This window comes from Callorhinus ursinus, unplaced genomic scaffold, assembly GCF_003265705.2.
Source record: "Callorhinus ursinus isolate GAN/ISIS: 27379988/994484 unplaced genomic scaffold, GSC_fseal_2.0 scaffold1, whole genome shotgun sequence".
Classification (NCBI taxonomy): Eukaryota; Metazoa; Chordata; class Mammalia; order Carnivora; family Otariidae; genus Callorhinus; species Callorhinus ursinus.
The window spans coordinates 118,399,103-118,423,545 of NW_027397063.1; the positions used below are offsets into that span (position 1 = coordinate 118,399,103).

The 24,443-nt window shown below is 37.6% G+C and overlaps 1 protein-coding gene across 13 annotated transcripts in view; it reads right to left on the reverse strand.

Moving 5' to 3' along the window:
- The window catches only part of TMEM108 (transmembrane protein 108), a 747,136-nt gene that overhangs the window by 269,815 nt on the left and 452,878 nt on the right, over positions 1-24,443 (reverse strand). Inside the window, exon 1 of one of the 13 annotated variants that reach the window (XM_073900022.1) lies at positions 20,311-20,442. The exons of 11 other annotated variants lie outside the window; for them this stretch is intronic. The gene's annotated coding sequence lies outside the window, so the exon portion shown is untranslated. Of the gene's footprint in view, positions 1-20,310; positions 20,443-24,443 lie in introns of those variants that run through there. One more of the 13 variants, XM_025882109.2, reaches the window with a different exon arrangement.

A 24,443-nucleotide genomic window follows, 5' to 3' on the forward strand; every position in this document is an offset into this window, starting at 1 on the left:
CTAAAACAATGGATTGTGGATCACCACATCAAAAACTAATGATGTATTGTACGGTGACTAACATAACATAATAAAATTAAAAAAAAGTAAAAAGAGACAAAGAAGGTCATATAATGATAAAGGGTTCAATATATCATGAAGACATAATAACTGTAAATATTTAGGCACCCAATATCAGAGCATCTATATACATAAAGCAGAACTAGCAGAGCTAAAAGGAGTAAAAAACTATAGTATACAGTAATAGTTGAGGACTTTAATACCCTATTCTCACCAATGAATAGATCATCCAGAAAGAGAATCAGTAAGGAAACAGAAGATCTGAACAATACTATAGACCAAATGAAACAGATATACACAGAACATTCTATCCATCTATCCAACACAGACCACAGTCTTCTCAAGTGCATATGTAACATATTCTAGAACTGATCATATGTTAGGCCACAAAACAAATCTTAGCAATTCAAGAAGACTGAAATCATACCAACTATCTTCTCTGACCCTAATGGCATGGGACAAGACATCAGCAATAAGAGGAAAACTAGAAAATTATGAACACATCAAAATTAAACAACACTCTCTTGAACAAGTAATAGTTCAAAGAAGAAACTAAAGAGGAAATAAAAAAGGAGGAAGGAGTAAAATTGTTTCTATTTGCAGTTTCTTAAGACAAATGAAAATAAAAAAACAACATACCAGAACTTATGGGATGCAGCAAGAGCAGTTCTAAGAGTGAAGTTCTTTTTTTTTAAAGATTTTATTTATTTATTTGAGAGAGAGAGAATGAGATAGAGAGCGCGCGTGCATGAGAGGGTCAGAGGGAGAAGCAGACTCCCTGCTGAGCAGGGAGCCCAATGCAGGACTCGATCCCGGGACTCCAAGACCATGACCTGAGCCAAAGGCAGTCGCTTAACCAACTGAGCCACTCAGGTGCCCCAAGAGTGAAGTTCTTAAAAACAAATGCCTACATTAAGAAGAAAGATCCCAAATAAACAGCCTACCTCTATACCTTAAGGAACTAGAAAAAGAACAAACTGAGCCCAAAGTTAGCAGGAGAGAGGAAATAATAAAGATTAATGCAAAAATAAGTGAATACTGAATAGAAAAACAACAGAAAGGAGGTGAAAGGAGGGATGGGGTGGCTGGGTGATAGACATTGGGGAGGCTATGTGCTATGGTGAGCGCTGTGAATTGTGTAAGACCGTTGAATCATAGACCTCTACCTCTGAAACAAATAATACATTATATATTTTAAAAAAGAAGATAGTAGGAAGGGAAAAATGAATGGGGGGAAATCGGAGGGGGAGACAAACCATGAGAGACTATGGACTCTGAGAAACAAACTGAGGGTTCTAGAGGGAAGGGGGCCTGGGGGATGGGTTAGCTTGGTGATGGGTATTAAAGAGGGCATGTATTGAATGGAGCACTGGGTGTTATACACTAACAATGAATCAAAAGCTAATGATGTAATGTATGGTGATTAACATAATATAATTTAAAAAAAAGATTAACTAAACTAAGAGTTGGTTCTTTGAATAGATAAATAAAACTGACAAATGCTTATCTAGAGTAACCAAGGATAAAAGAAGAACACAAATCCACAAAATTATAAATGAAAAAAGAGATAATACAACTTATACCAAAGAAATTCAAAGGATCATAAGAGGCTACTATGAACAATTATATGTCAACAACTGGACAACCCAGAAGAAAGGAAAACATTCTTAGAAACATGTAACTTACTGAGACAGAATCAGAAATAAACATAACATGAATAAGCCAATTACTAGTAAGGAGATTAAGTCAGTAATCAAAAATCTCCCAATGAAGAAAAGCCCAGGACTAGATGGCTTCACTGGTGAATTCTGCAAAATATTTTTTAAAAAAATTAATAGTAATTCTCCTCAAACTCTTCCAAAAAATCAAAGACAAAGGAACACTCCCAAACTCATTTTAAGAGACCAGCATTAAACTGACACCAAAACCTGAATAGGACACTACTAGAAAACTACAGGCCAATATTCCTGATGAACATGGATGCAAAAATTCTCAGTAAAATACTAACAAATCCACTTCCATAGCATGTTAAAAGAATCATGCACCATGATCAAGTGGGATTTATCCTTGGGATACAAGACAAGGATGGTTCAACGTATGTAAATCAATTAACATGATACACCACATTAACAGAATGAAAGAAAAGAATATAATCATCTCAATAGATGCAGAAAAACCATTTGATAAAATCCAACATCCATTCATGATAAAAACTCTTAACAAATTAGGCATATCAACATAATAAAGGCCACATATGACAAGCAGACAGCTAACATCATACTCAATGGTGAAAAAATGAAAGCTTTTCTTCTAAGATCAGGAATAAGACAAGGATGCCCACTCTCACAACTCCTATTTAACATAATACTGGAAGTTCTAACTAGAGTTATCAGGTAAGAAAAAGAAATATAAGGTATCAGAATTGGAAAGGAAGAAGTAAAATTGTCTATTTCAAGATGACATGATTTTATATATGGAAACTTCTAAAGACTCAACCAAAAAACTGTTAGATCTAATCAATGAATTCATAAAGTTGCAGGAAGCAAAATTAACATACAAAAGTCAGTAGTGTTTCTATACACTAACAACAAAACTTCTGAAAAAGAAATCAGTCCCATTTACAATACCATCAAAAACACCAAATACTTAGGAATAAATTCAACGAAGGAGGTGAAAGATCTCTATGCTGAAAATTAAAGACAATGATAAAAGAAATCAAAGAAGACACAAATAAAATGGAAAGATATCTGTGTTCATGGAATGCAAGAATAAATACTGTTAAAATTTCAATACTACCAAAAGCCATCTGTAGATTCAATGCAATTCCTATCAAGATTCCAAAGGCATTTTTTTTACAGAAGTAGAAAAAAACACTCTTAAGATTTATATGGAGCCACAAAAGACCCTAAATAGCCAAATAAATTCCTGAGAAAGAAAAACAAAGGTAGAGGTATTTACACTTCTTGATTTCAAGTTATACTATAAAACTATTGTCATAGAAACAGTATGATATTGGCATAAAAACAGACAAATAGACCAATGGAACAGAACTGAAAGCCCAGAAGTAAACCCAAGCATATGTGGTCATCCAATATTTGACAAAGGAAAAGACAGTGTCCAATAAATGGTATTAAGATAACTGGATATTCACATGTAAAAGAATGAAACTGGACCCCTATCTTATACCACTCACAAAAGCTAACTCAAAATGAATTAAATCCTTAAATGTAAGACCTGAAACCATGAAACTCGTGGAAGAAAACATAGGAACAGAGCTCCTTGACATGGGTCTAGGTAATGATTTTTTGGATATGACATATAAAGCACAAGCCACAAAATAAAAAATAAAAAACAAGTGGGATTACATCAGACTGAAAAGCTTCTTCAGAGCAAAAGGAACCATCAACAAAGTGAAAAGACAACTGATGGAATGAGAAGAAATATTTGCAAACCATGTTTCTGATAAGAGGTTAATATCCAAAATATATAAAGAAGTCATAAAACTCAATAGCAAAAATACAAATAACCCAATTAAAAAATAGGCAAAGGACTTAAATAGCTATTTCTCCAAAGAAGACATACAAAAGGTCAACAGACACATGAAAAGATGTTCAACACTGCCAGTCATTAGGGAAATTCAAATTAAAGCAAGATATCACTTCATGCCCATTAAATTGGTCATCATTAAAAAGACAAGTGATAACAAATGATGGCGTGGATGTGGAGAAAAGGGTACCCTTGTACTCTGTTGGTGGAACTGTACAATGGTACAGCCATTATGGAAAACAGTATGGAGGATCTTAAAAAAATAAAAGTAGAACTACCATATGATCCAGCAGTATCACTTCTGGGTATATATCCAAAGGAAATGAAATCACTACATTGAAGAGATCTCTGCACCCTCATGTTTATAGCAGCATTATTTATAATAGCCAAGACACAGAAAAAACCTAAGTGCCCACTGATGGATGAATGAATAAAGAAGTTGTGGCACATATGACCATTGACTAACCAGGTTTGAACTGTGTGGGTCCACTTATGGATTTTTTACAGTATCATACTGTAAATGGATTTTCTTTTCTTTATGATTTTCTTAATGACATTTTCTTTTCTCTAGTTTAAGAACACAGTTTATAATACATATAACACAACAAAGGTGTTAATTGACTATTTATATTATTGGTAAAGCTTCAAGACAACAGTAGGCTGTTAGTAAAGTTTTTGGAGAGTCAGAAGTTATACATGGAATTTTCAACTGTTCAGAGGACTGGGGCCGCCCACCCTCATGTTGTTCAAAGGTCAAATGTATATATACACAATGGAATATTATTGAGCCACAAGAAATGAGGAAATCCTACCATTTGCAACAACATGGATAGATCTTGAAGACATTTTCTAAGTGAAATAAGTCAGATAGAGAAAGATAAACAACTGCATGATTTCGCTTATATGTGGAATCTTAAAAAACTCCCCCCAAAACACTCATATAGAAAGATATCAGACCTGTGGTTACCAGAGGCAGAGACTGGGGAGAGGGTGAATTGGAGGAAGGTGGTCAAAAGGTACAAACTTCCAGTTATAAGAGAAATAGGTACCAGGGAGGTCATGTACAACTTGATGACTACAGCTAAAACTGCTGTTATGATACGTAGGAAAGTTGTTAGGAGAGTAAATCCTAAGAGTTCTCAGCACAAAGAGAATTGTTTTTCCCTTTCTTATTTTATTTTTATATCTATATAAGAAGATGGAAGTTAGCTGAACCTATTGTAATCATTTCACAATATATGTAAATCAAATGATGATGTATGCCTCAAACTATAATGTATGTCAACTATAGCTCAATAAAACTGGAAAAAAAAAGAATGATATGCAAAACAAACAAAAAAAGCAACCCACACAATAGGTAGGAAGCATAAGCTTGCCAATACTTGAATTAAATGGAAAATTTTTTCCCTCCCCTCTTCCCTTGCTCTGCCTCTGTCTTCCTTCTCTCCTTTCTCTACTGTCTTACCAGATGCTCTTAGATACTCTGGGTCACATCTGCCAGCCTGCAAACAGGGCTAAGATTAAAACAGACTTCAAACAAGAGGTCCCACCAACCAAGAGCAATCACTGCCCAGTAACAATAATTTTTCAAACAGCAGGATTTACTGTTTGCATCCTGAATCACAGATCTATACTGTAACTCAGAAAGCAAAAGGAGGAAAAACAGTAATGACCAGAACAAGATTTATCAAAAAATGTTGCTGAGTTCTCAGCCTACAGACATCCCAAATACCTTAGCTATCGATTCTTCAACAACCAACCAACCATTTGTTCTGAAAACACATCAAATGGTTTATATTACAAACTAAAAATCATTCTCTCCCCCCAGTGGCACCTTCCCCCCACTTCCAAATATGCACACCACCTCACTTTTGCCAGTCCTCTAAATCAGAGTCCTTGGAATACATCCTCTGACCCTCTCTACTTTAAATATGTTATTAAGATTTTACCTGTCAACATCTTTTAAAATTTCATCTTTTCATTATCTTTGCTTTTCCTTGGTTTAGTTATTCAGCCTCCTCTCAGGTGACTGTTGCAACTCACTGTCCTCCGTATAGTCACATACATCACTCCTAAATAATGCATTTAATCATGACACTCCACTGCTTTAAACCTCCCCCAACTTTCTGTTGTCTTCAGTTTGGCATTTAAGGCTCTTCATAACCCACTAGCTAGCTTGCTAACCTCTCTAGCTCCATCTGGGACCAACCCCCGCTTAAGTTCCAGCCTGCTGAGCTGATGAATGTTCCATGAACACACCCGTAGCCCTCCATGACTTCACATCTCATATTCTTACAGTCTTTCCTGAGATGCCCTTCCTCAATCCCTACACTTAGCTTTCCCTCTCTGTGCTCTCAACACTTTGTACTGATCTCTACTTTTGTACCTACTTTACATTGGAATTACATATTTTATGGAAGTGTATCTTACTCATCTCTGTATCATAGCATTTGCTATTTAAAAAAGACTCACTCAAGAAATTCTAAATGACATACTTCAAAAAGAGGGAAGAAAGTAACAATGAGGAAAAACATTGGTAAAGAGATGGGTAAAACTAAGCAAACATTTAAAACTGTTAGAAAAATGTGTAATCTGTGTGTGGGGGGAATAGAGAACTTGAGGAAAGATAGGCCTTTCAGAGTTTTGGAGCATGAGTGGTAACATACTCACTAAATAGAAACTTTTCAAAGTATGCCCATTAAACTAGCAAGAACAACTATTAAGGGAGTATACATAAAGCATATAACCTCCAAAGAAATAGGGGGAAAAATGAATGCAAAAAAAAAAGAATTATTAATTCAAAAGATGGCAAAAAGGGCAAGGGGAGAAATAGAAAACATTCACAAAAATACATAGAACAGTGACAGAAGTATAAATTTATCATTAATGGCAAAAAATGCTAATGGATCCCACTTTTCAATTAAAGGTAAATATTTTTAGACTGAACAAAAATATAGCTACATGCTGCTTTTAAAAGATACACCTAAAATATGGAACAAGATACATGCAAAAGAATTATACATCTGTATGTACCTACTAATATTGTCCCAAAATTTGCAAAGCAAAGATTGACATGGTAATGAGAAGATACAGACAAATCCATCACCACAGGGAGAAATTGCAATACAATTCTCCTAGTAATTGACAGCTGCAGCAAATAAAATATTAGTAAGGGTGAAAGTTTTAAACAGCTTAACTAATAAGCTTTTTAACAATATAGAACACATGTAGAATATTAAATGCAACAATTAGTGATACATTATATAATTCTGAAAACTAAGCTATGATAGCCTCAATAAATTTCAAAAGATTCCTTTACTGTAATACAATTTAATATTAGAAATAAATTTTTTAAAAATAACTAGACAACTCTCATACATTTAGAAGTTTAAAGAAAAACATATTTCAAAACAACTCACAACCAAAGAAGAAATAAAAATGGAAACTGCAGGGGCACCTGGGTGGCTCAGTCGGTTAAGCGTCTGACTCTTGATTTCAGCTCACATCATGATTTCAAGGTTGTGAAATCAAACCCCACTAGAGGCTCCGTGCTGGGCATGGAGCCCGCTTAAGGTTTTCTCTCTCCCTCTCTTAAAAAAAAATGGAGGGGGCGGAGCAAGATGGCGGAGGAGTAGGAGACCTGGATTTCGTCTGGTCTCAGGAATTCAGCTGAATAGGGATCAAACCATTCTCAACACCTACGAACTCAGCAGGAGATCGAAGAAGAGAGTAGCAACAACTCTCTGAACAGAGAAGCGACCACTTACTGGAAGGTAGGACGTGCGGAGAAGTGAATCCAAGGTGATATTCGGGAGGATAGACGGTGGGGGAGGGGGCCTCGGCCAGCCACTTCTGGCAAATGAAAGAGCAGCGGAGCACAAAATTGGACCTTTTAGAAGTCAGCTATGCTGAGGGACATTGCTCCAGTGGCTAGGCGGGGAGTGGAATCCTCCTAGGACAGTGTGGTCTCAGGACCCTTCGGGTCAGAGAAAGACCGAGGGTGCCTGAGAGTGACAGAACTCCCAGGTATCAGAGCGGGGAAGCCGGCTGCAGAGATGGAGCCGAGGCGCGGGCTCTCAGCTCGGGGTTGCCATAAACTGTGATCCACGGCCCAGTTGGGCCACTGCTCCTCCAGCAGGGGCCCAACAAGCGGCAAAGCCGGGGAGACTCCCCTTCCTCCCCCAGGAGGAGCGGCGCGGGAGCGCACCACGGGGATCTGCTGGGTTTGGAGACTCCACATGGGGTCGGGTTCCAGAGATAGAAACGCTTGGTCACAGGCTGGGTGAGCACGGAGTGCGGCCGGAGACCAGGAAGACGGGAGTGACTGCTTTTCTCTGGGGGCGCACTGAGGAGCGGGGCCCCGAGTTCTCAGCTCCTCCGGGTAGAGATTGGGAGGCCACCATTTTCGCCCTGGTTCTCCAAAGCTGTACTGAGAGCTTGCAGGGAACAAAAGCTCCTGAGAACAAACCCGAGCAGCTTGCTTAGCCCGGACCGACAAAGGCGGGGCAATTCAGCCTCCCGCAAAGACATTTGGAAACCACAGCAACAGGCCCCTCCCCCAGAAGATCAGCACGAACAGCCAGCAAGCCAAGACCAAGTTTACCGATCAAGGAGAACGGGAGAACTCCAGCGCTAGGGGAATACTGCACATAGATTCATGGCTTTTTTTTTTTACCATGATTCATTAGTTCATCAAAGTTAATTTTTTTGTTTTTTTTTTATTTTTCTTTTTCCCTTTTTCAACCAACATCTTATCAATCCCTTTTTTAAAAAAACATTTTTTATTTTTCATTTTTAGAGTCATATTTTATCCCTTCATAGTAGTTACCCTTATTTTTGGCATATATATATAAGTTGTTCTCTCTTTAAAATTTTGAGATACAGTTTCTTCTAACAGATCAAAATATACCCTAAATCACTAGTGTATGCCTTTGTTCTACTCTCCTGCCTGATCACATTCTCTCCCTTTTTTTTTTTAAATCTTCTTCTTTCTTTTTTCAAACAACTTCTTATCAATTCCTTTTATAAAATATTTTATAATTTTCATCTTTACAATCACCTTCCATCCCTTCATTGTATCAACCCTTATTTTGTACATATATGTCTTTCTTCCTTTAAAATTTTAGGAGACACTTTTTTCTACCAGACCAAAATACGCCCAAAATCTAATGTGTGGCACTGATCTATGCACTAGCCTCATCATATTTGATCATATTCTGCTTTTTCTGTATTGTCCTGTTTTTGTTTTTATCTTTTTTTTTTTTCCTCTATCTTTTTTCTTTCTTTCCTTTACTTCTCCCCTGGTTTCAGGTCTTTTCTGATTTCTATAGAGTATATTTGCTGGGGACATGTTAACCTGTTAGCATTTTGTTCTCTCATTCATCTATTCTCCTCTGGACAAAATGACAAGACAAAAAAAATCACATCAGTAAAAACAACAAGGGATAGTACCGTCTGCCAGGGACCTAATCAATACGGACATTAGTACGATGTCGGACCTAGAGTTCAGAATCATGACTTTAAAGATACTAGCTGGGCTTGAAAAAAGCATGGAAGTTATTAGAGAAACCCTTTCTGGATAAATAAAACAACTAAAATCTAACCAAGTTAAAATCAAAAAGGCTATTAATGAGGTGCAATCAAAAATGGGGGCACTAAATGCTAGGATAAATGAGGCAGAAGAGAGAATCAGCGATATAGAAGACCAAATGATGGAAAATAAAGAGGCCAAGAAAAAGAGAGAGAAACAACTGCAGGATGACGAGGGCAGAATTCGAGAGATAAGTGATACGATAAGATGAAACAACTTTAGAATAATTGGGATCCCAGAAGAAGAAGAAAGAGAGAGGGGGGCAGAAGGTATATTAGAGCAAATAATAGCAGAGAACTTCTCTAATGTGAGGAAGGAAACAGGCATCAAAATCCAGGAGGCACAGAGAACCCCACTCAAAACCAATAATAATAGGTCAACACCCCGACATCTAATAGTAAAACTTACGAGTCTCACAGACAAAGAGAAAATCCTGAAAGCAGCTTGGGAGAAGAGATATGTAACCTAAAATGGTAGAAACATTAGATTGGCAACAGACCTATCCACAGAGACCTGGCAGGCCAGAAAGGACTGGCAAGATATCTTCAGAGCACTAAGCGAGAAAAATATGCAGGCAAGAATACTATATCCAGCTAGGGTGTCATTGAAAATAGAAGGAGAGATAAAAAGCTTCCAGGACAAACAAAAACTAAAGAAATTTGCAAACATGAAACCAGCCCTGCAAGAAATATTGAAAGGGGTCCTCTAAGCAAAGAGAGAGCCTAAAAGCAGCATAGATCAGAAAGGAACAGAGACAATATACAGTAACAAGTCACCTTACAGGCAATACAGTGGCACTAAATTCATAACTTTCAACAGTTACCCTGAATGTAAATGGGCTCAATGCCACAATCAAAAGACACAGGCTATCAGATTGGATTAAAAAACAAGACCCATCATATGCTGTCTACAAGAGACTCATTTTAGACCCAAAGACACCCCCACGTTGAAAGTGAGGGGGTGGAAAACCATTTACCATGCTAGTGGACACCAAAAGAAAACTGGGGTGGCAATCCTTGTATCAGACGAATTAGATTTTAAAACAAAGACTGTAATAAAAGAAGAAGGACACTATATCCTACTTAAAGGGTCTATCCAACAAGAAGATCTAACAATTGTAAATATTTATGCCCCGAACATGGGAGCAGCCAATTGTATAAGGCAATTAATAACAAAAGCGAAGAAACACATTGACAACAATACAATAATAGTGGGGGACTTTAACACTCCCCTGACTGAAAAGGACAGATCATCTAAGCAAAAGATCAACAAGGAAATAAAGACTTTAAATGACACACTGGACCAAATGGACTTCACAGACATATTCAGAACATTCCATCCCAAAGCAATGGAATACACATTCTTCTCTAGTGCCCATGGAACATTCTCCAGAATTGATCACATCCTAGGTCACAAATCAGGTCTAACCGGTACCAAAAGACTGGGATCATTCCCTGCATATTTTCAGACCACAATGCTTTGAAACTAGAACTCAATCACAAGAGGAAAGTCGGAAAGAACTAAAATACATGGAGGCTAAAGAGCATCCTACTAAAGAATGAATGGGTCAACCAGGATATTAAAGAAGAATTAAACACATTCACGGAAACCAATGAAAATGAAAACACAACTGTTCAAAATCTTTGGGATACAGCAAAGGCAGTCCTGAGAGGAAAGTATATAGCAATACAAGCCTTTCTCAAGAAACAAGAAAGGTCTCAAATACACAACCTAACCCTACACCTAAAGGAGCTGGAGAAAGAACAGCAAATAAAGCCTAAACCCAGCAGGAGAAGAGAAATCATAAAGATCAGAGCAGAAATCAATGAACTAGAAACCAAAAGAACAGTAGAACAGATCAACGAAACTAGGAGCTGGTTCTTTGAAAGAATTAACAAGATTGATAAACCCCTGGCCAGACTTATCAAAAAGCAAAGAGAAATGACCCAAATCAACAAAATCATGAATGAAAGAGGAGCGATCACAACCAACACCAAAGAAATACAAATAATTCTAAGAACATATTATGAGCAACTGTATGCCAGCAAATTAGATAACCTGGAAGAAATGGGTGCATTCCTAGAGATGTTTCAACTACCAAAATTGAACCAGGAAGAAATAGAAATCCTGAACAGACCTATAACCACTAAGGAAATTAAAGTAGTCATCAAAAATCTCCCAAAAAACAAAAGCCCAGGGCCAGATGGCTTCCCAGGGGAATTCTATCAGACATTCAAAGAAGAATTAATACCTATTCTCCTGAAACTGTTCCAAAAAATAGAAATGGAAGGAAAACTTCCAAACTCATTTTATGAGGCCAGCATTACCTTGATCCCAAAACCAGACAAAGACCCCATCAAAAAGGAGAATTACAGACCAATATCCTTGATGAACATGGATGCAAAAATTCTCACCAAAATACTAGTCAATAGGATCCAACAGTACATTAAAAGGATTATTCACCACGACCAAGTGGGATTTATCCCTGGGCTGCAAGGCTGGTTCAACATCCACAAATCAATCAATGTGATACAATACATTAACGAAAGAAAGAACAAGAATCATATGATCCTCTCAATAGATGCAGAAAAAGCATATGACAAAGTACAGCATCCTTTCTTGATCAAAACTCTTCAGAGTATAGGGATAGAGGGTACATACCTCAATATCATAAAAGCCATCTATGAAAAACCTACAGTGAATATCATTCTCAATGGGGAAAAGCTGAGAGCTTTTCCCCTAAGGTCAGGAACGTGGCAGGGATGTCCACTCTCACCACTGCTATTCCACATAGTATTAGAAGTCCTAGCCACAGCAATCAGAGAACAAAAAGAAATCAAAGGCATCCAAATCGGCAAAGAGGAAGTCAAACTCTCACTCTTTTGCAGATGATAGGATACTGTATGTGGAAAACCCAAAAGACTCCTCCCCAAAACTGCTAGAACTCAAACAGGAATTCAGTAAATTATCAGGATATAAAATCAATGCACAGAAATCAGTGGTATTCCTGTATACCAACAACAAGACAGAAGAGAGACAAATCAAGGAGTCGATTCCATTTACAATTGCACCCCAAACCATAAGATACCTAGGAATAAATCTAACCAAAGAGGCGAAGGATCTGTACTCAGAAAACTATAAAATACTCATGAAAGAAATTGAAGAAGACACAAAGAAATGGAAAAACGTTCCATGCTCATGGATTGGGAGAACCAACATTGTGAAGATGTCAATGCTACCTAGAGCAATCTACACATTCAATGCAATCCCCATCAAAATACCATCCACTTTTTTCAAAGAAATGGAACAAATAATCCTAAAATTTGTATGGAACCAGAAGAGACCCCGAATAGCCAGAGGAATATTGAAAAAGAAATCACAGCTGGCAGCATCACAATTCCGGACTTCCAGCTCTATTACAAAGCTGTCATCATCAAGACAGTATGGTACTGGCACAAAAACAGACACATAGATCAATGGAACAGAATAGAGAGCCTAGAAATGGACCCTCAACTCTATGGTCAACTCATCTTTGACAAAGCAGGAAAGAATGTCCCATGGAAAAAAGACAGTTTCTTCAACAAATGGTGTTGGGAAAATTGGACAGCCACATGCAGAAGAATGATACTGGACAATTTCCTTACACCACACACAAAAATAGACTCCAAATGGTTGAAAGACCTAAAGGAGAGACAGAAGTCCATCAACATCCTAAAGGAGAACACAGGTAGCAACTTCTTCGACCTCATCCGCAGCAACTTCTTCCTAGAAACATCGCCAAAGGCAAGGGAAGCCAGAGCAAAAATGAACTATTGGGATTTCATTAAGATAAAAAGCTTTTGCACAGCAAAAGAAACAGTCCACAAAACCAAAAGACAACCGACAGAATGGGAGAAAATATTTGCAAATGACATATCAGATAAAGGGCTAGTATCCAAAATCTATAATGAACTTATCAGACTCAACACCCAAAGAATAATCCAATCAAGAAATGGGCAGAAGACATGAACAGACATTTTTCCAAGGAAGACATCCAAATTGCCAAAAGACACATGAAAAAGTGCTCAACCTCGCTTGGCATCAGGGAAACCCAAATCAAAACCTCAATGAGATACCACCTCACACCAGTCAGAATGGCTAAAATTAACAAGTCAGGAAACGACAGATGTTGGCGGGGATGCGGAGAAAGGGGAACCCTCCTACACTGTTGGTGGGAATGCAAGCTGGTGCAACCTCTCTGGAAAACAGTATGGAGGTTCCTCAAACAGTTGAAAATAGAGCTACCCTACGATCCAGCAATTGTACTACTGGCTATTTACCACTAAGATACAAATGTAGGGATCCGAAGGGGTATGTGCACCCCAATGTTTATAGCAGCAATGTCCACAATAGCCAAACTGTGGAAAGAGCCAAGATGTCCATCGACAGATGAATGGATAAAGACGAGGTGGTATATATACACAATGGAATATTATGCAGCCATCAAAAGGAATGAGATCTTGCCATTTGCAACGACGTGGATGGAACTGGAGGGCATTATGCTGAGTGTAATAAGTCAATCAGAGAAAGACACGTATCATATGACCTCACTGATATGAGGAATTCTTAATCTCATGAAACAAACTGAGGGTTGCTGGAGTGGTGGGGGGTGGGAGGGATGGGGTGACTGGGTGATAGACATTGGGTAGGGTATGTGCTATGGTGAGTGCTGTGAATTTTGCAAGACTGTTGAATCACAGATCTGTACTTCTGCAACAAATAATGCAACATATGTTAAGAAAAAAGAAAAAGAAGATAGGAGGAGGGGAAGAATGAAGGGGAGTAAGTCGAGGGGGAGACGATCCATGAGAGACGATGGACTCTGAAAAACAAACTGAGGGTTCTAGAGGGGAGGGGGGTGGGGGGATGGGTTAGCCTGGTGATGGGTATTAAAGAGGGCACGTTCGGCATGGAGCACTGGGTGTTATGCACAATGAATCATGGAACACTACATCAAAAACTAATGATGTAATATATGGTGATTAACATAATAAAAAATTTAAAAAGAAAGAAATCTAAAAAATGCTAGAAGAAACCCCTTCAGGAAACATTGTTTTAAATGCAATTGTTCTCATTTTTTTAGTATTAAATCGAAAGGTTTCTATGCAAAGCTGTTTACATAAATATTCAGCTGGTTATCTCTGCACACAAAATAGAAAAGAAGAAATAGGACCATTCAGGAACATTTAACAAATACTGGCTTAACAATGATGAAAAGTTTAGGGGAAGTCTCAACTGTCTATTTCATTGGCTTAATCCACTTGTGTTTTACAATATGTTTCTAATGGTAGGTAGGGTGCCAAAAACTTGCAGATAATGTACTTTTTTGAACTTTTGGTGGGTTTAATTATAGGGAAATAAATATTTTATTTGCATGCCAATATGCTCCCTTGGGTGAGAGATAAATGATCAGAAATACATGTGGCTTGGCACCAGCATGTAACCTGAAGCTAGCTTATCTGTGTAACAGACTATTTTCCAAAAACAGCCACTACATTATTCCAGTCCCACATGCTCTTCCAGATGTTTTCCACTTCCTTATCAAGAGACAGAATCTATTTCCATTCCCACTGAAACTGAGTGGCCTTTGTAACTGCTTCAATGATTTGGGTAGGGATGCTGTGTGAATTCCTAGGGTGGGTCATAAAAGATAAAGTTCCCACCTGACTTTCTCTTTCTTGGGTCATATGCTTTGAGAACACTGAGCTGGCATGGAAGAAGCCTGGTTACCCTGAAGCTGTCATGCTGGAGAGACCACAAAGAAATAGAGATGCTGGAAGAGCCCAGCTGTTCTAGTCTTTCTCAGCCCTCTAGAAAGTGAGGGAGTGAGTTTCAGATGATTACAGATCCCCAGCCTCCAAGCCAACCCAGCTGATGCTGAATGAACAGAGATAACTGTCCCTGTTAAGCCCTGCCCAAATTGCAGATTTGTGAGCAAAATATAGTTGTTGCTTTAAGGCACCAAGTTTGTTGTGCTGCAGCATTAGGTAACTTGAACAGTTGTCATATCTACAGAAAAGATACTGAATGTAAATGTCATCCTCTCATGTATCCAAAGGAGAAATGACTGAGAACCAACAACCCAAACAGCATGGTTTCTAAAAACCAAAATGATAGAACTCTATTTCACCCCAAAAGCAGCAAGCACTACCCTGATAGTTAAATTTTATTTAGGATTCATTATACCTGCTGATCATTGATGTGGATAAGTGGGTTCATTTATAAACCTATTATTTGAAAAAAAATCCTTTAATATTTTTGTTTTTTTGTTTTTAAGATTTTATTTATTCACTTGAGACAGAGAGAGAGAATGAGCAGGGGGAGAGACAGAGGGAGAGGGAGAAGCAGGTTCCCCGCTGAGCCAGGAAACCAATGTGGGGCTCGATCCCAGGACCCCGGGATCATGACCTGAGCTGAAGGCAGATACTTAACCATCTGAGCCACCCAGGTGCCCCCACTAATATTTTTGTTTTTAATTACTTCAAAGGATCTCTCAGATGCATGTTAACCACCTCTGTGTATAAATGAATTTTTTTCCACTGTACTGTATCTATCTTTTATTTTGGTCTATTTATATTGGCATCTCAGTGTGATATCAGGTGTTCTCCTCAAATTCAGTGGAACCAAAATGAAATTACTAAGGTCTACATATTGTCATCTGCTATTGGATGCTAGTGTAATCAGATTTTAGAGCCAAAGAAAATCCCTGCTCACTTATTATGTGACCTTAGACAAACTACTTGAGCACTTTTATTGATCTGTAAAATGAAAATAATACCTATCCTGCAGGGTGGTTACAGAATTAAATGAGTCAATATATATAAAATACTTAGCATGCTTGGTACATAACAGGCAATCAATAAGTTTCCTTTTTTTGACACCTCTTGTTTATTTAATGACGGGCTACTGGAGTTTGCAGGCCCCTAGTTTTGCCCAGTTAAAAGAAGCCCTCCAGAGAAAGTTAGGCTCAACTTCCTATCTTATAAGTATTGTACCCACACTTGGAAGTGGGCCTCCAAACTATACTGGGAACTTCAAGAAAAGCAGCTCACTGGGACCCTCTGTTCTGCTTTTCTTTGTTGCAGTTGTTGTTTGGTAAATATTTAAGCAAATTTAAATCTGCATTTCAGCTACTGCTTTTCCCTTTGTTATCAAGCATTTTCAACAGTAAAGAATATGTATGTGTGTGTGTGTGTGTGTGTGTACAAACACACTTTTTTTTTTTCATTTTGAGGTCACTGGGGGACTTTATGCCACACAGATATCTGAGCTGAATTACTAATTATATGAAGGAGGTAAAGTAACGCAGGGGTTTTAGAGGTTTTAGCCAGTAATCTCAAAATGAGCAGACAAAAATCAACGTTGTTATGGGAACAAACAGAACCAGCCATCCTTCTGGATATCTTCATTTAATTCAACCCAAGTGTCTAAAGGCATGATGAAGCTCCTTGAGGCAGACAAAGTACATGACTGTGGTAACCAGACACCTGCTTCACACTTGCTATGTGATCTCAGAAGAGACTTTGCAAGACTTCATTCCTCATCTAAGAAGCTGTGGGATTAGACTAGATGATCAAAACCTGTGATGACTGAAAGGAGCCTCAAGACCATTTGGTGTAACACTCTCACATGACAGGTGAAAAGTGTGGCCTAGAGCAGGAAGTCAATGGCTTGATGTCACACCCCTAATAGCTGATACCAGGTAGTGGTAGCCAAGGTTTTCTAGCTATCCACCAATACTCATTCCACAAAGCCCTATTTAAAATGATCTGACTCCGATGGTAATGAGGAAGAACATAATATGCATTCCTATTCAGATTGGGTTAAAATGTCTCAACAGGTCAAACAGTTCCTAACTTCCAACCTAGCTTTCTTGCCAAGAGAGTACGTGTTACTGTCCTGGATAATACACCATTCTCTAGACCTGGAAAGCTTCTTTTAGTGCTTTGCACTCTATATATTCCAGAACATGGAGGATAAATTTCAATACTGTCATTGGTGATGTCCCTTTGAAAGTGGCAGGTACTCAACAGGAACTGATGAAGTTCTGTGTTCTTTATCATCCCAGTGATGAAGTCACTATTATACTATATGCCAGATAAGTTTTCAGACCCAACAGAGATGCAGGGCAAAAAATTCTGTCAAGTCGAAGGGGAGTTTTTACCTTCCAAATCATTATCTATCTACTTATTTAATTCCTCTTGTCTAAGGAAAGAGAGGTTCTTTAAAGTTATTCGGACTACTATATCAAAGAACACTGATTTTACAAAGACAGATACTCCCACGGGTAAAGGGAAGAGTGAGGTTTCTTGGCCCAGCCACTCTAGAAATCTGGAGCAAGAAGCAAAGGAGGAAAATTTTCTTATTCAAATTAATATAAACCAATCACATTTATCTCAGTATAGATGACCTTAACAACTAACCTGTAATTTGAACATTTGAATCCTTCACTAAGGTAAAGCAGAAATTAGAGCCAAAAAAAAAAAAAAGAAAAGAAATTAGAGACAAATGTGAACATTGAGACAATAAGATAAAGGGGGTGCCTATAACCAGGAAATGCACTGATGAAATGGAAATGAACTATCATGGAGTTGAGGACCAGAGGAACCTGAGGCAAACTGTCAATGCTGGCATGTTTTTGTCTGTTGGAAAGACAATGAGGGGTGTATTTGGAAGCAAAGTGAATGAAGATAATATGGGCAACCAGATAGATTACTCCTTGCCAGGCAGGTTCTAATACAGCTTAAGTAGAAATTTCCTTTGAAAAGCATAAACTCTGTCTGTAGTCCCATACTTGTAAAGGGAGATTCTCTCTTCATTAGATTTCTTTTTTTCCTCTCTTCATTAGAATTCTCAGACAGGTCTCCCAATCTGAGGTATGTGGGAGGAAAAGTAGCTAGATAAGAGCAGTCCTCTATAAGCTCTCCAATATGGTAGCAACTACTAGTCATATGTGGTCACTGAGTACTTGAAACATGTCTAGTGTCACTGAGGAACTGAATTCTATTTATTTTAAATTTTATTTAACTTTAGATATAGATACTGATTCAGTTATTGAAAAGTGATATGAATGTTTGGAGTAACTTGGTTATATGAATCTACTTTTTCAACTGTAAATTTAAATGTAAATAAAGGTATTATCTGTAAAAATTTAGAGTCCAAATTGTTATGTACTGTAAGTGTAAAATGTACAGATTTCAAGACCTAATAGGAAAAACATGCATACTATCTCACTTATATTAATTACTGTTAAAATGATAAATTTTATATATATTAGGTTAAATATATTAAAATTAATTTCACCTATTTCCTTTTACTAATTTAAGTGGCTACTAAGAAATTTAAAATTACATATAAGGCTCACATTTGAGGTTCACAATGTACTATTATGTGATAGTACTGCTCTAGATTCTAGAGAATCGAGATGTTTTTTTTTGTTTGTTTAAAAAACATTATTGCCAGTATATATTTTGGCTTGTCAAAATCATACAAGGGAAAGGTTATACTATCTGAAGAACCCAAAGATAGTTCTTCTAATTACACTCTCCCAATAAATTAAAATTTGGCATTTGGTTTACAAATTTGTCTCAGATAATTTGTGTCAATCAAGCAGTATCTGATCAATTGTAAAATAAAATTGACATTGAAGTTCCAGACTCAAGATGACCTGGGGATTGAACCATGAAACAGAACACAGTGACTACTAAAAACCAGGTCCCGCAGTATCCTTTCTATTTCTGCATTACAAAAAGTCAAATATTGAGAATAAATAGCACATTCTGTTAGTCTTCTTTTATATGACCCAAAAAGTAACCACATAAAAAGTTACATATAATCCTAATATATATATATATTCTAAAGAAGAAACTATTTTAAATAGCAACTGAACATGAACCAAATATATGGCAGATGGTAATAAATATATATCCTTTATATGTACAAGTAAACCTTTATCAGTTAAAGAAAATTCCTTTGAAGATTGTAGCCTAAAAGATAAAAACTCTTCACCCTAAGCCACTACTGACAAACTAAGGCTGTCATTATCATCATAGGCACCTTGGGATATTATACCAACCCCAGAAATTGTATTCAATGAGAGCAGCATCCATGCTCACACCATTCCTAGAGACAGGGATCAGCTATCACCTCCATTTTAAGAACTGGATAACCGATTAATCACAGAGAAGTTAAACAGCACATTCAATATTTGCTAAAAGCTGCTTATTTCTGCTTGGACCCTGAGCTGTATTCTGGAAGCTGCTACCAGATGTGTAAGGTGCTTACTAATAGGGTAGTAAGCCCACCTCGGAGGGTCTCTTTTAAAGTTTTACACTAGAAGCACACAATTTGATCAACTGTGCTTCTTTTCCCTATAAAAATAGAACTTGATAAATACAGCAGCACAATTCATTAACAAATCTTTAATTACTACCTTTTTATGAATTAAAATAAAAACAATCTAGTATATTTACATAAATTAAAAATACCTACCTTTAAATTATCTTTTTCCACTAAATTCTACCGTTTTATTTATTTTTTAAAAAATTTTATTTATTTGACAGAGAGACACAGAGAGAGAGCGAGCGTGAGTACAGGCAGGGAGAGTGGCAAGCAGAGGGAGAGGGAAAAGCAGGCTCCCCGCAAAGTGGGGGGGAGCCCAACGCGGGACTCAATCCCAGGACCCCGGGATCATGACCTGAGCTGAAGGCAATCGCTTAACCAACTGAGCTACCCAGGAGCCCAAGTCTACCATTTTAAATCTCCGTCTAACATAAAACTGGGTTTATTCCAGACTCTAATTGGAATTCTCCCTGATTTAATTTGGATTATAATTTCTCCACTAAGTCTCAGGTCTTCAGAATAGCATAAGAGCTCATCATGTAATTCTCCTGAGTTAATCTATTCTTTCTTCTCCCCCTGATTTTAGCTTAAGAAACCATTAATTTCATAGGGCATCTAGGGTCTCATTTGCTGGAGCCCTTCCTCCGTTCAGCGGATGCACTGTTCCTTATATCTTTCCCACACCCTTACCCCTAGAGAACCTTGGGTTTTGCTCCTTCATCCCCATGCTTTACCTTTGCTGCACTGCCCACTCTGGGCTTCCATTTCCAAGCAGAAAGAACCATACATGCTGCGGTCTTGCTCTCTGCTCTGTGGTCTTGTTCCAATCAGGGAAACATTCCTATGGCAACCAACATGCACCACCATCTCACTCCCCCTTCCCTGAAAGTTCCTTATTTGCATGGCAGACGTTTGGCAAGGACACTGAATTACTTTCACTTGCCTAGCAACTACTAGTCTGTTCCAGCCCTTTTAAAGGGACTTAGCTTTTTTCTCTTTATTTATTAAAACATACTTGGGGGCTGGCTGGCTGCAGAAAGCACAGCTGCCAAGTCAGCATCCAGGGGCACTGGCCTGGAGCACACATAGCTCTTAAGCAAACTGGAGCCCTCTCCTGCCCCAAAGTAAGAAAAAACAATGTCCAGAGGCTAAAGACAATGGGCCAACAGTGGACAGCTCTTAAGGAGCTGTCTTTAGGCCAATTCCAGGGAAAATTCCACTTTCAGAGAACCTCAAATCTTCCTCATCCTCAGCTATAAGAAGAGTCAAATTATTGGTATATTAGCCTTCATTCATAAAACCAGGTTTATCCATCCGGTATGTTGTGCTTTTAGGACGCTCCTATTGATTTATTTAGTAGGCTTTGCAACCAGATATTTTAACTTATATATTGTACTTTATTCATTCAGGTAATTTTGGTATCAGGAACCAACATGGTCCCAAATGATTGATACTGCTATCCACATTTCCCCCCTCAGTGAATCTTAAGAAACACTCAAAATGCCTATAATATAATTTGGGCCCTTAAGTGAAATACTTCCTCTGAAAACTCACTGAAGTGGAGGAGCTTGAACAATGAATAAACCAAGTTTCTCCAGCCCTAGGGCTGTTCTGCTGGTAGGATCTCATGCTTGCCTGGTACCCTTTCAGAACAGAGCCCAATAGCAGACGCTAACTCCTAAAAGCACCTGATGAGGTAATCAAGCCAGGTTCTGGAGAAAAACAAAAGCTATTGCCTTCCACAAGGAAAGGAAAGCCACTGATGCAGAAGTGAAGAGTTGCCAATTTAAGCCAGCAATACCAAAATTCAACTCTGGTGGACATGGTCCATCTTTTATGAGATAACTTCCTTCTGCTAGCAGGGAACAAAAGACTCACTTTTTTATGCTTTTAATCTTTGATTTCCTCTAAAAAGAGGTTTCTTATTCATTTCCATGACTCCAGAAGGACAATTTTTGATCCCCAGATCCTATTTCGATGATGGCACACAGTGAGTGTTCAGTAACCATTTACTGAAATCAACCATAGACACAGAAGTAACTAAAAATTTAAATTAAAATAACTATTTTAACCTATCGTACCTGTGAGCTATAATTTTTTTCATATTCAATGTCGACAAAGATGTGGAGAAAATGACATTCTTATACATTGTTGGTGGAAGTATAAATTGGTGCAGTAATTTTGGAGGACAATTTGGCACTTTTTAGTGACACTAAAAATGCACACACTTTCACTAGTAATTCCCCTGCTTTGATTGTATCCTACAAATATATTTACTGAAAAAATGTAAAAGGATATGCTGAAAGATGTTTATTACAGCATAGTTTGCAACAAGATAAATCAGGTAACAACCAAAATGTTGATACACAGAAGTTAAATTATGGCATGCCAACACAATGATGTGTTATATAGATATTAAAAAGAGGTAGATCTATATGTACCGATGTAAACATATATCCAAGCTATATTGCTGAGGGAAGTATACTGCATGACAAAACCCATGTTTCCATAAATAAGTACAGATGTGTATTATGTGTACATATGCATATATACATGTACTATGTGAGTGTTTGTAGATGAAAGGAACATTAGATCATTACTAGAGGGACCTGTAGAAACTTTACAGTGGCTATCTTAAAGAATGATATTTAGGAATCAAAGAATAGGGAGAAAGATTTAGTTTCACCTAATAGCTTTTAAAAATGTTGACTAGTTTGGAAAAGTCTTATTCATACTTTTGAAACATGTTCATAATTGGGGCACGTGGGTGACTCAGTAGGTTAAGCATCTGACTCTTCATTTTGGCTCAGATTATGATCTCAGGGTTGTGAGGTTGAGCCCCATGTCAGGCTCCATGCTCACCACCATCTCTGCTTGAGATTCTTTCTCTCCCTCTTGCCCTACTCAAGCATGCGCTCTCTCTTTCTCTCTCTTTCAAAAAATAAAATCTTAAAAAAAAGCATGTTCATAATTGCTTTCGTATTAACTTTTCAAAAAAAAAATAAACTAGTAGCTTATTTTTACCTTTCAGTTCTATTAGGTAACTAACACAGGAGTCTCTAAAACCATCCACAGCTCCTGAAAGCAAGAAACTGCAGATGTGGAAGCAACAACTGATATAAATTACATACAAAGCTTCAACATTTAATGTGTTGGACATGGTAAATATATCAAAACTATACTAAAATTAAGAAATCATATTTGAGCTATGTAAATTAAGATTTAAAAATTGTGAAAACACATAACAATAAAATAAGCCAATGCTCTTCCTAATACATGGGAGTCTCTTTTTGGGGGGTGAGCGGTGAGTTTACAGGAAGCAGAGAAATAACTCCTACTACAAAATTAGAAATCATAAGCCTTAGAATCCCTGTATATATAAAAATTAAGAACCAACAAACGGTCTCATGACCAAGAACTTTAAATGATGCTTAATCAAATAAAGAGATGGGGGGGTGGTGCCTGGGTGGCTCAGTTGGTTAAGCATCCAACTCTTGATTTCAGCTCAGGTCATGATCTCAGGGTCCTAAGATTGAGTCCTGCATCAAACTCCATGCTGGGCATGGAGCCTGCTTAAGATTCTCTCTCTCTCCCTTTCCCTCTGCCCCTCTCCACCCCTAAATAAATAAATAAATAAATAGACAAAAAGCTGCTACTGTGTTTTTTGAGGGGGATTACTTAAAAACTAGAGTAGGACAGCTGAAAAGAAATATCCCTTAGTCACTGTCAACTCAGTAACAAGAAGATGGGAACCATGATATAAAATTAATTTTTTTCAACTTCCAGTGGTTAGAAAGAGCACTGTTTTAAAAAATAAAGCATTAAAGTTCATTTCCACATTATCCTCAGCCTCCTAAATATTCCTACTCTTTTCTTACAAATTCAAGAGAAAAAAAATTTCCCCTGGTACTCATTATAAAACCCCAGAATGCTCCTGATATTGCCATTTTAACTGTCTATTGTTCTCCTAACTCCAGGAAATCTCTGAAAGCCAGACATAATGACTGTTGTGACAGTTTTCAGTAACAAGAACTGAAGTTTCCTGTCAAAAGAAGTACTCTCACCATTTTCATCATATGTAAAACAAGATGCTTCTACAGGCACATTCATAGACAGAGCTTCTTTGAGACCCTGAAAATCTACTATCAAGGATGAAAGAATGAATCAAAGTGACAGATAAATTTGTGGGAGTTTTTCCCTTTTAGCTATAGCAAACTCTGATTTATTTCCCAATTAGTACTGATTCTTTGGTCAGAGAACTGGCCTTTTACTCCAGAGCTGTTAAGGGCAGATTCCAGATATTAATCCAACAAAGGAGCAGAAAAAGATGGTGCTTGAGCTTATTTGAAATACTCCAGATGCTAGACTAAATGAAGTGGATATAAAATATGCTACATTATAATGCTCTTCCAGGAACTATTTGAAGTCACCAAGATTCTAAATCTCCCATTAAAACTGAGAGACCCACATCTTCAGGAGAGATCTACTGATCAGATGAGCAGAAAGAAGACTCTCCTGAAGGAAGGGTCTTGCACCAGGATTTAGAGGCCCTGAGTCCAAATTCTATAATCCTTAACCTGGAAAACAGAGACTCACCCTCATTTACCTCACTTCTCCCATGTAAAAAAAATGGGGACAGATGTCAGATCAACTGAGATAACATATGGAAACAATTTGGAAAAAAAAAATGAGATGCCAAAATGGCCTTACTATTAAAAAGACTAAGAGTTTGCCTCTGTGAAATTATCATACAAATATAATCCTGTGTGACTCAGTTTCCTTATCTTTTTAAAAAATTTTGTTATGTTATGTTAGTCATCATACATCATTAGTTTTTGATGTGGTGATCCACAATCCATTGTTTTAG